The following is a 13,195-nucleotide window of genomic DNA, read 5'->3' on the forward strand; positions in this document are numbered from 1 at the left end:
CCCAAACTTTCCTCCAACGATATTCCTCCCTCATTTCTCCTGGCCTCTCCCCACAGTCCGCGTCCGAGTCTGTTTGTTCTAGCTTTCACTTTCGCTTTCGACCTTAGAGATTTCTCCCAGCTTCCCCCCGTAGTCCATATCTGAGTCTATGCCTAGGCTTTCAATAGCTTCTTCCGGCACCTTTTTCGTCCGGCTTTTCCCTAGGCTGTTTGCTAGACTCTCTCTCCGGGAATTTCCCTAGGCTGTTTGCTAGTCTCTCTCTCCGATATTTTCCCAGTTCTTCCCGTTTCTTCCCTCCTAAGTTTGCTATCCGACCTAGGTTTCCTAATCCGAGTCATTTCTTCCCTCCTAAGTTTCCTATCCGTCCTAGGTTTCCTATCCGAGTCACGTTTCCTATCCGAGTCATGGCACCATTATGTCGCTCCCCCTCTTCGTGGAGGAATGACACAGGACCCTGCGCTGTTCTTTTGTCTGCTCGGCCCTCCCCGGGTTTGCTGCTGGTTCTTCCCGGGTTGGCTACTATCCCTTCCACCTCCGTGGAAGGGCGGTTCCCCCTGCCACTTTCCCCACTTCCGCAGGGGAGCGGCACACCGCCGGCCGGCTCTCTCGGGGGCTGCACAGGTGTTCCTTCAGCTAGATGTTCCCCTTAGATGTTCCTGGTGCATGCCGTCTCTCTCCTCCTTTATAGTCCTCCTCCGCCAATCCTAACTCGGCTGCCCACACGCCGAGTACGCTGCTCTCCTCCAATCAGGAGCAAGTCCTACAGTTTATTGGTTGAACTGGAGGCAGCTGTGCAGAAGCTGTTTACTTCTCTCCCAGCGCCATATTGTGGGAGAGCAGATGCATAGAATAAGTCTTAATTCCAGTAACTCAGTCTAGTCCGGATTGCTCCCCACAGGAAAGAAGTTGAAGTTATTTGGACAAACATATTAAGAGCTGAGAAATTTGAACCCCTCAGTTTTGGGGAATCTCTCTTGGAAGATGAGCCCCCTGTGCCTTCCAGGAAGTCAGCTGTCCTCTGAATCCAGCTTTTTCTATGACTGCCCTGTGTGCAGCCATCTCACAGCTGATTCTCATTCTTCTCAGGATCCATCCTCTCACTATCTTTTATTTGTCTCCAGGTTCATCTATAAGAGTTATATCACAGCATGATTTAGGTTTTATTTTACTATTAGTTTAATCTTTAAACTGATCCTTTTTTTTTTTTTTCTTTTTTGACAGGCAGAGTGGACAATGAGAGAGAGAGACAGAGAGAAAGGTCTTCCTTTTCCGTTGGTTCACCCCACAACGGCCGCTGCGGCTGGCGTGTTGAGGCCGGCGCACTGCGCTGATCTGAAGCCAGGAGCCAGGTGCTTCTCCTGGTCTCCCATAGGGTGCAGTGCCCAAAGACTTGGGCCATCCTCCACTGCACTCCCAGGCCACAGCAGAGAGCTGGACTGGAAGAGGAGCAACTGGGACAGAATCCGGCGCCCCAACAGGGACTAGAGCCCTGTGTGCTGGCACCACAGGCGGAGGATTAGCCTAGTGAGCCACAGTGCTGGCCTTAAACTGATCCTTTTTAATTTCCATTTTTGTTTTATTATTTTTAAAATTTTAAAGACACAAAAATCCGGGCATATTTATGGAGTACTATATGACATTTTGTTACATGTATACATGACATTTTGTTACATGTATACATGTGTAACACTCAAACATTTAACATTTCTTTATAGTGAAATCACCCAAAATCCTATCTTCCAGATTTTTAAAAAATAGAGAAGTATGTAGTACCACAGAAATTCTTACTATGATCTAACTGTAATTTAGTACCCATCAGTCAACCTTTCCTCAATCTCCCTCCCCATCCTCTTGTAACTACCATTTAATATAAATTATATATCTATATATATATAATTAACATTTGTTATAACAAAGGTCTGGTGGTGGTAAATTTTCTCAGAATTTGTTTATCTGGGAATATCTTTATCTCTCCTTCATATCTAAAGAGTAACATTGCTGGGAGTGGCACTGTGGTGCAATAGGTAAAGCCACTGCCTGCAGTGCCAGCATCCCATATGGGCACCAGTTTGAGTCCTAGCTACTCCACTTCTGATCCAGCTCTCTATTTTGGCCTGGGAAAGCAGTAGAAGATGGCCCAGATGCTTGGGCCCCTGCATCCACGTGGGAGACTTGGAAGAAGCCCCTGGCTCCTGGCTTTAGATTGGCACAGCTCCAGCTGTTACGCCCATTTGAGGAGTGAACGAGAGGATGCAAGACCTCTCTCTTTGCCTCTGCCTTTATGTAACTCTGTCTTTCAAATAAATAAATTGATCTTAAAAAAAGAAGAAAATATATGATTTTATTCATAGTTTTTAGATTTAAGCCAGTTTATAGCCCTAGAGCCTTTGAGGAGAGAGAAGCCAGGCCCTGAGGTTATGATCACAGATTTGTGTTTTGACTGTCCTTCAAAGCCTTCAAAGTCTCTTCTCCAAAGGAATTTGGCCCTTTAAGAGTGTGACTGCACAGTGGAGAAAGGAAAATATTCAGACATATCAGGGGTTATTGGATAGTGGTTTATTTTATTTATTTACTTATGAGAGAGCAAAGAGAGAGATCTCCCCACCCACTGGTTTACTCTCCAGTTGCCTACAACGGCTTGGGCTGGTCCAGTGCTGAATCTGCTGAAATCCAGACTTCTCATGTAGGTGGCAAATACCCACTTGAGCTATCACTGCTGCCTTCCAGGGTCTGCCTTAGCAGAACACTGGAGTCAGGAAGCCAGAGCCAGCTTTTGAACCCAGGCATACCAATATGGGGTATGGGAGTCCTAACCAGCATCTTAACTGCTGGACCAGATACGTGTTCCTGAATACAGATGCTTAATCCCTTAAGATCCAAGATGCCAGAGTCGTCCACTAATGGGTGGAGCTATTGGTGAAGATCAAACGCTAGACAAAATTTTGCCCAAGTGCGTCTCATTTCAAGGGGGGAGGGGGGAGAAAGGGAGAAAGGGAATATCATTATGTTCTTAGAGTTCCAGCTACAAATCACATGGAATCTGTTAAAAACTAATTAAAAATTAAAATCAAATGAAGAAAGTAATAAGAGAAAAATCACATTGTACCCCATAAATAAAAATGATTAATTTTTTTATCTATTAAAAAATTTAAAAGTAGGAATAAAAAGTATATGGGAGGATATTGGAGCCATTCTATTCTATGCTTATTTTCCTGGCCTTAGGAAGTATAGTAGAACAGATGCACTTAGAAAATGGTAGCATTCTCACATTTGTTCTCTGACTCATCAGTGATGTTTACCATGTCAGGGAAGGCCCAGGGCAAGTCTCTAAAAGTGTGCTGTGTAAGTTCAATCATTCTGAAGAAACTACATAGATATAGAGACAGATGGTCAAAATAGATATAGAGAAAGACCGCCAAAGGTCCCCTGCTGATCCAGCCATAGGCTGCTTGACTTTTCTTCTAATGTTTATTTTTCTAAAAAGAGAGATCCTTCAACCGCTGATTCAGTCCCCAGATGCTCACAACATCCAGGACTGGGCCAAGCTGAAGCCAGGAACCAGAAACAGCAAGTAAGTTTAAACAGCATATTTAGAGGCCATGAAGTTTATGGAGGGGCAGGCCTTTGGCCTAGCAGTTAAGATACTGGTTGGGTGCCCACATCCCATGTCAGAATGTCTAGGTTCAAGTATTAGCCTTGGCTCCTGATTCCAAATTCCTGCTGATGTGGACTCTGGGAAGTAGTAGTGATGGCTCAAATAGTTGGGTCCTTGCCACCTACTAGGGGGAACCTAGAGTAGGTTCGAGTTTCCTGGCTCTGGTCTGGCCTAGTCCAGTTATTGTGGACAACTGAGGAGTGAACCAGCAGATGGAAGTTCTCTTACTGTCTGTTTTTCTATCTCTCAAAAAATTTTAAAATTTCAAAATGAAATTAGCGGTATGAAAAAACCATGCATGCATTTTAGAAATATTTTGCACCAAAATAAATGTATCTTTTAATTCCCTTTTCCATAACATTTTGAAGCACTCTCATGTTTAGTGGTTATAACAAGTCTAAATTTCCTAAAATATACCTTTCTTTGTTTTTTATTTGAAAAATTTATTTACTTTAAAATCAGATTTACAGAGAGAAAGGGAGAGGTGGACCTTCTATCCACTAGTTCACTCCCCGATGGCTACAACGACCAGTGTTGGGCAAGGCTGAGTTCAGGAGCCTGGAGCCTAGCACTCCATCTGGGTTTCCCATAAGGGTGGAGGGGGCCCAAACATTTGGGCCACTGCTTTTCTCAGGCCACCATCAGGGACCTGGATCAGCAGTAGAGCAACCAGGACAGGAATCAATATGCATATGGGAGGCCTGCATCTCAGGCAGTGGCTTAACCAGCTAGGTCACAATGCTAGCTCCCAAAATACACTCTTCTTAACTCTTCTTAGAACGGATCTTGGACTCGGCTGACAAACTACATTTCCAACCATGCTTGCTCATAGGAGTGACCAGTGGGTTATAAAAAGAAGAAACAGCTTACATTTCATTGCAGTTTCATTAAATCACCCATTTTCCTACACATGTTCCAAACTTGATGTTATTAATCTTTATTTTTCCCAGTGTGAGGCATAAAATTTGATTTTCTTTGATGTAGAGAGGTAGATATATTTTTTATGTTTATTGCATTTTTATAGCAATGACAGTGAAATATGTCTTGTTTATTTTACTAGTGTATACTGTGTATGTATGTCTACTCCTTTTCAACTTGTGGGAAGTTAATGTATATTAATCATGGCAGACCGTCCGTATTTTTCAAAAATGGCCATGACAATATTTACAGACCCACATGCTCTTCCCGAATATTGCCTCTCCTTAAACCTGTTTCTCCTTGGCTTGCCTTGGAGACTGCTACGATGGATCACGTGCAGAGAAAGTGATGCTACATGAATTCAGGCCACCTCATACAGGGTGACCCAGCTCATAGGAGGTGACGCTGGCTCCTTTGTATTTGGATCATTCACCTTTGATCCACTGTGAAGGAAAGTCCAGCTCCTCTGTTACTGGGAGGCCAGAGAAACAGAGTACAGAGAGGAGGAATAAGAGAGAGGGAAGGAGACAGGGAGAGTGAGGGAGAGGAGGGAGGGAGGGAGGGAGGGAGGGAGAGAGAAAGAAAGAGAGAGAGAGATAGAGAGAGAGAGAGACCCATATTTCCCTGCCTTAGCTGGTTGAGACTTTCCAGTCCATCTGTCAAGTAGGAGAATGAGCCAAGCATGTGAGAGATGAGAGACTTCTTGTGAAGAGACCTAGCTGGGTCCAATATATCCTTATAGCTGTGAGAGAAAAGAAAACAAAAATGTTGTGGTCTTAAGACACTACATTTAGGGTGAGTTTTATATAGCAACATGTAACTGGAATATTAATATTAATATACTTTCTTTTATATATGTTCAAATACTTCCATATTCAAGAAATTTCCTGTCATTTGAATTTAACATAAAAATATATTTTTTCTATGTTTATTTTTTAACAATTTATTTATTTATTTGAGTGGCAGAGTTAGAGAGAGAGAGGTAGAGACAGAGATAGAGATCTTCCATTTACAGGTTCACTCCCCAAATGGCTGCAACAGTCAGGGCTAGGCCAGGCCCAGGCTCCAGGAACCAGGAGCTTCATCTGGGTTCCCTACATGGGAATGGGGGTCCAAGACTTGGGCCATCTTCCACTGCCTTCCCAGGCCATTAGCAGAGAGCTGGATTGGAAGAGAAGCAGCCAGGGCACAAACTGGCAACCATATGAGATGCTGGTGCTGCAGGTGGAGGCTTAGCCTACTACGCCACAGTGCTGTCCCCGTGTGTTTTATTTTTTAGGATAGTTTTAGACTTACAGAAAAAAAAAACCTACTAAGATGATAAAACACAGCCCCAGGGCTGGGATTGTGATGCAGCGGGCTAAGTCGCCACCTGCGATACCTGCATCCGGTATCAGCGTGCTGCTTCAAGTCCTGGCTGCTCTGCATCTGATTTAGTTCCCTACATGGGCCCCTGCCACCCATGTGGGAGACCCGGATGGAACTCCAGGTGTGGCTTCAGCCTGGCCCAGACTCCACCTTTGTTCCTATTTGGGGAGTGAACCAGTGGATGGAAGACCTTTCTCTCTCTCTCTCTCTCTCTCTCTCTTTCTCTCTCTCTCTCTCTTTCTCTCTCTCTCTCTTACACACACACACACACACACACACACACACAAAGATTTTCCACCTTCTGGTTCACTCCCCAGCAGAAGTTCCTCCCTGAAGCCAGGAGCCCAGAATTCTACCTCAGTTTCCTACCTGGGTGGCAGGAATCCAATCACCTGAGCATCACCTGTGGCCTGCCAGAATGCATTAGCAGGAAGCTGGCTCAGAACGGAAGAAGGAAGGACTAGAACAGGCACTTCTATATGCAATGTGGGTGCCCCAAGCAGCAGCTTAATCTTCTGCATCACAGTACTGGTCTTAGCTTTCCTATTTTCTTTCTTAGGGAGGCTTCTGCCACCAAAGCTACATGGAAATTTTCTCAAATTTGTTTGAACATTCTATAGTGTTTTAATATTTTAGTTCATCTGGAACTACTTTTATGTTGCTGTTCATCTCATGGGTAGACTTTTAAAAGTTTACCTTCTGTGTAGGCCTCCTCCTTCCAAATAAAGAATTTTTTTCATTTTTTATTTCATTAAGTTGAAAGCTCAAGAGTAAATGATTCTTGCACAGTTTGTTCTGAAATTCAGACGTCTAGCAGTGGCTGACAAGAGAAAAGAGCCTGGTGATTTATAAATGCTCCTGGAGTGTGAAAAATTATACCCACCTGCTTCCAGTAGACTGCATAGTGGTATGAGCACTACAATTTCTGTGCATTTACAGTTTTCAGAGTATATCCTAGAAGCATGGTTTTGTTTATAAATGCATAAAAATATGTGGGTGAACTTAGGATTTTTTTAAAAAGATGTATTTATTTATTTGAAAGGCAGAGTTACAGAGAGGCAGAGGCAGAGCGACACAGAGAGGTCTTTCATCCGCTGGTTCACTCCCCAGATGGCCGCAAAGGTTGAAGCTGTGCTGATCCGAAACCAGGAGCCAGGAGCTTCTTTCTGGTCTACCATACGGGTGCAGGGGCCCAAAGACTTGAGCCATCTTCTACTGCTTTCCCAGGCCATAGCGGAGAGCTGGATCAGAAGTGGAGCAGCTGGGACTCAAGCCGGTGCCCATATGGGATGCTGGCACTTCAAGCGATGGCTTTACCTGCTACGCCACAGTGCCGGCTCCGAATTTAGGATTCTTAGTCTTGCCAGAATACAAATACAAATAAATACTTTTTAATGCAGTTATTTCACTTTAAAATTATGTATTGTCCCGAATCTCTTTCTTTACCTCTGCCTCTTTTATATACACACACAATCCCCAGAAGATCTGACAATTATGTGTAGGTAATTTTAAGTCTGAAGTTCTCAAATTTAGTCTGTTTTAAAAGATGCAACACTAATATTTAAATCATAAATCTGTTAGAGAGAAATATAATAATGGTAAATTTTTGTTAAAATGTGATCACAGGGCAGGCATTTGGCACAGCAGTTAGGACCCTGCTTGAGATGCCCACATCTCATATGGGAGTGGTTGCTCTGCATCCTGGCTCTGCTTGTAATCCGGCTTCCTGCCGGGTCCCTGCCACGCATGTGGGAGAACCAGACTGAGTTTCTGGCTGCTGCTACTTCTGGGCCAGCTTCTGCTGCTGCCTTCTGCTGCTGGCATTTGTGAAGTGAACCAGCAGATGGAAGATCTTTCTCTTTCTGTCTCTCTCTGTTTCAAATAAAATGAAAAGAAATAAAAATTCATCTCAATGTATATGCCCATTATCTGCTTTATTGTAACAATTGTCTTTAAAATTATTTATTTATTTGAGAGGCTGAGAGATGGAGGAGGAGAGAGAGCAAGAGCGAGAGATCACAATCCCATTTGCTGGTTCACTCCTCAAATGTCTACAGTGTTGCGGGGCTGAAGCTGGGAGCCAGGTGCTGAGTTCAGGTCTCCCACTGGGTGGCAGGACTCCAACTACTTGAATCATCACCACTGCCTCCCGGGGTCTGCCTTAGCATGAAGCTGGAATCAGAAGCTGGAGCTGGGGATTCCACACGCAACACTGGCAACTCAACTGGCATCTTAACCATTAGGCCAAACACCCACTCCTGTAGCAATTTGCTTACTTAAAAAAAGCAGCAAACTTCTTTCTCCATCAATTATTTTCAATTTACATCACAAACACTAAAATTCTTGACAACTTTCTAATTCACCTATAAATTTGAGTATATTGTCAATTGAAGAAGAGGTACTAGAATCCAAACATAGAAGAATTGCCAATAGGATTTTGAGTGTGTTATATTTTTGAGAGGTGGTCAAATAAAATTTCAAAAATTTATTTTAAGAGGGTGAAGATTAATTTGGGTAGAATTTCCTTCTATCATTCTGATTATTCATTCTTCTTTCTCTTTTTGATCTCCATACTCTTAGTTTGGGTTAAACAAATGAAAAGTTTATACAAATGATAAGTTGGTAACAATATTTTCTAATGTATATTTTCTAATGAAGCCTGTACTAATTGATGCTTTTCTTATAAACTACACATGAAACCAGCTAAAGACTGTGGTTCCCCATGGGAACATTAATTCCCTAGATGGTTGACAATAGCATAGTCTTAGCAAATATATAACCATTTATCAGTGAAGAAGCCCTGGGCTAGCATTAGATGCTATAACAATTGTCATGGATTTCATTGCTATCTTACCAACAGAATCTTCTTCAGTACTTATTTTATTTTTTGAAAAGTTCAGAAACAAATGCTGTTGTAATATATTGTAAGTGTATTTTGAAATAAAAACAGTATATATATACTCCTAGACCTTTTGGAAACACCTCTAGTTTTATTATGAATTATTTAAAATGCTGATATCTTGTACATGTAAGTCAACCTTTTTAAAAATATTTATTTACTTAAAAGGAAGAGTTAGAGAAAAAGAGAGAGAGAGAGAAAGAGGAGAGAGGGAGGGAGAGAGAGAAAGGCAGAGAGAGATCTATCTACTGGTTCTTCCCCAAATGGCTGGAATGGCTGGAGCTGGGCCCATCCAAAGCCAGTAGCCAGGAGCTTCTTGCTGGTCTCCTATGTGGGTACAGGTGCTCAAGCACTTAGGCCTTCTTCAGCTGCTTCCCCATGTGAATTAGCAGAGAGCTGGATTGGAAGTGAAGCAACCAGACTCAAACTGGCGCCCATATGAGATGCTGGTGCCACAGATGGCAGCTTTACCTGCTATGCCACAGCATTGACCCCATAAGTTAACCTTCTATTACCATACCTTCAAGGGAAAGAATGAAGGGTGATTGTTGTTTGAGAGAAGGTTCCTCAAGTTCTACTACTCAGCCCTCTCCCTCTGGGGTTTCATTGCTGATAGAGCAGTATGTACAAGGACCAAGCCAAGTGAAAGTAACAACTGGGCTCATTTATTAAAAACTAGGAGCATGGTGCAGGCATTGACCTAGAAGTGAAGATGCTAGCGTCCTATATTGGAGTGCCTGGGTTCGATATCCAGCTCCAGTTCCTGCCTCCAGCTTCCTACTAATACAAACCCTGGGAGGCAGCAGGGATGGTTTAAGTAATATGGGATACCTGGATTGAGTTCCCAGCTCTCAGCTCTGGCCCAGTCCAGTCCTGGGCTGTTGGGACAGTTCAGTAGTGAACCAGTGGATGAGAGCTCTGTCTGTTTGTATATCTCTTTCTATCTCTCAGTATAAAGACAAAAACACAAACTAGGAACATTTCTGATGTTTCAGAACAAGATTGCAGTAAAAACAGAATTGACTGTGCCGTAAAGGAAACTACTAAGCACCTGAATTTAGTGTATCCAGGCTGCTGGGCCTCTTAACTTGCTCAGTCAGAAGAGAACAGAGGATTGAAGAGGAGGATGTCCAGATTTCACTCAGGAGGCTGAATGCTAACCCGCTTCACACAGGCACAGGAACTATAAGAAATGATTGAATTGGTCCCCTCTATGGCACAATAACCTCATGCATTAGATAATTGTGTCCTAAAATGAGATGATCTATTCAACAAATATTTATCTTAAAATGTACTTAACCAGATACAAAATAAAAATAAATAAATAAATAAAAATAAAACACACTTGACCTTCCTTCTAAGAGTTTGCAAGCTAGAAATGTCTTTCTCAAATTGTATATTCTGGAAAAGAGACACTTCAGGCAGGAGAGAACTGTGGTCAAGAAAGTATGAGAAATGCTAGCTTATCAACGTTAGGACTTCTCAGAGTATTTAATGTGTGAATGGCATTGCTATTCCCCAAGAGGGGAGGGACTATTGTTCTGTTGGGATACACTCCAAGAAACACTGCTCTGATCAGCTCTTCCCCTTCCACCGGCCCCACAGGTGGTCTTCTATATAGTAGTTATCACATCCTAACATGCCATGTATTTCACTTATGAGTTATGTATTTTGTTTATGGCATATCTCTCCACACCAGAATGTAGGCTCCTGAAGGCATGGATATTGACTGTTTCGTTTTTTGCTGACTTGGGCAAAACTGAAGGCTTGGCCATAACTGAAGGAAGAATTGGTCCAGAAACATTGCTGTCAGAAATCATGTGCAATAACTTTAAAATTCTGAACAATTTTATTATTCTTACCTGTATTTCATGTTGTCCCTCCACAGTTTTCAGGGATCTATTATTTTTTGTTATTGTTGTTAAAATTTTTATTTATTGTTTTTATTTTATTTGAAAGGGGGAAGAGAGAGAAGGAGAGAGAGAGAGAGAGAGAGAGAGAGAGTTCTTCCATCTGCAAGTTCACTCTCCAGATGCCCCCAGTAGCTAGACCTGGGCCAGACAGAAGCTAGGAGTCTGGAACTCAATCCTGGTCCCTCACATGAGTTCATAGGGGACCTAATATTTGAGCCATCATCTGCTGCCTCCCAGGGTGAGCATTTGCAAGAAGCTGGCTCAGAATCAGAGGAACTAGAACTTGAACCAGGTACTCTGATATGGGATGTCGGCATCCCAAGCAGCATCTTAGGTGCTATGCTAAAAACCTGCCCCAGGGATCTATTATTTCAGTGCTAGTTATCAATGACTTAATTTTCAAAAGGAAAATTGCTATTTGATTCTAAAACTTTTCTCATCAAGAGTCTGTTGATGATAATGGAATGGTTGGTGTAAATGGAAAAGAGGTGGACCTGGCTCTAACAGTATTTTATTTTAAGGATTTATTTTATTTATGTGAAAGGCAGAGTTACAGAGAGAGAGAGAGAGGGAGAGACATAGGAAGATCTTCCATCTACTGGTTCACTCCCTAAATGACCACAACAGCCAGGACTGGGCCAAGCTGAAGCCAAGTGCCTGAAACATCTGGATCTTCTACGTGGGTGGCAGGGGCCCAAGTTATTGGGCTATCGTCTGCTGATTTCCCAGGCATACTAACAGGGAACTGGATCAGAAGTGGAGCAGCCGGGATTCAAAATGTAATTTAATTTTTTTCATTTATGCGTACATTCATACATGTTATAACTAATTTATTACAAAAATCAACCAAAATAAGAAAGAATAAATAATACAAATTTTAGTTTTCTCCCCCTTAAAAATAAACTTATCAAAATCTGCATCTAACTTTTCTAAGTTCTGACTTTAGAAAGCATTGGGTATGAATTCAAAATTTTAATTGGAGTGCATTAAATGTTAATACATGTTTGTATTATGAAAGTTTTAAAGCATACACAAAAATAAAGAGAATAATGCATAAACCTCATATACCATTCCACTAGTGTCAACATCTGTCAACACTACATCTTTGGATTTTACTTAAATATATGAAAAATGATCTTGATTGCCAAAATGAATTCTATTTTCAGTGCTTTATCTAATGTAAGATTTAATAGATTTTGTGATGTATCTTGATTTCATTCCAATCTAAGAATTAGTGAGAAGTGTCAGTAATGAAAGTGAGCAAAGAACAAAGGCTTGTCTTGACACCCTGTCCAGGGATGGTGAGGAGGGACACTAGTTCAGTGTTGTCCCTCATCCTGACTCTGTGACTTGCTTCTCTGTGATACTCCTGGAAAGTCTCTTTACCTTCATTCAGCGTATGCTGTCATTGCCCTTCCTAGTCTCCATGGCATGTAATACACACAGGAATGCTCACCACACTTCCAATTATTAGAACCTAAATCTCTGCCTGAGAGCTCTCTTCCACCTCTGGAGCCAGTGGCCATCACTGCCTCAGCACAAGGCAGGTAGGGTGTCCTGGATAATTAGCATCCTCAAGGAGCAGACCTCACTTGTGATTGATGGGAACTGATGGATAAATACCCAGTTCCCTTGTCTGCATGCAGGATAACTCTAAAGTGCTTGCTGCACACTGTCTCCAGAATTCCCAGCCGCATTAAATTCCAATGAAATTTACTTGACAATAAGCTTTTTCTTTACTTCCTGTCTCATTTTCTCACCTCCAAAATTAACTTCATGCACTCAAATTCTTGTTAGAATCTGCTTTTAAAGGAGCTAGGGCTGTTCATATACTTCATGTTCCTAACTGTAAAAAGTGAAGGTGTGAATGAGATGAGTTAGAAGGATTCTATAATTCTATCGTACGATACTAAGTATAAACCAGACATCAACTGGGACCTTCTTTTCTGTTATGGGCCAGATAAAATAGGCTCAACACTGTCATCCTGAAATTCATGGGTACGGAAGTCCAATGTGTCCTCAACAATTCTTGAGCAGGTGCCACCTGGGACATCAGTATCCCATATCAGAGTGTTGGCTCATGTCCTTCATCCTCTGCCTCTAATCCAGCTTCCTGCTAATGTGCCTGAGAAGGCAGCAGATGACGACCCAAGATATCTGCTACACTTATGGGAGACTTGGATGGAGTTCTTGGATCCTGGATTCAACTATGCCCAGCTCCAGCACTTGTAACCATTTGGGAAGTGAACTAGTGGATGGAAAATTCTCTCTTCCCCATCCCTCCCCCCTTCCTCTCTCTCTTTCTCTTTCTGCCACTCTTCCTTTCAAATAAAATAAATAAATCTTTTGAATAAAAGTATTGTGAAAATTCCTAAAGGTCTTTTTTTCTTCAGTAACCTTAATTATAAAAATCTTCCATGTTTCCAAAAAATGAAGACTAGA

This window comes from Oryctolagus cuniculus, chromosome 5, assembly GCF_964237555.1.
Source record: "Oryctolagus cuniculus chromosome 5, mOryCun1.1, whole genome shotgun sequence".
Classification (NCBI taxonomy): domain Eukaryota; kingdom Metazoa; phylum Chordata; class Mammalia; order Lagomorpha; family Leporidae; genus Oryctolagus; species Oryctolagus cuniculus.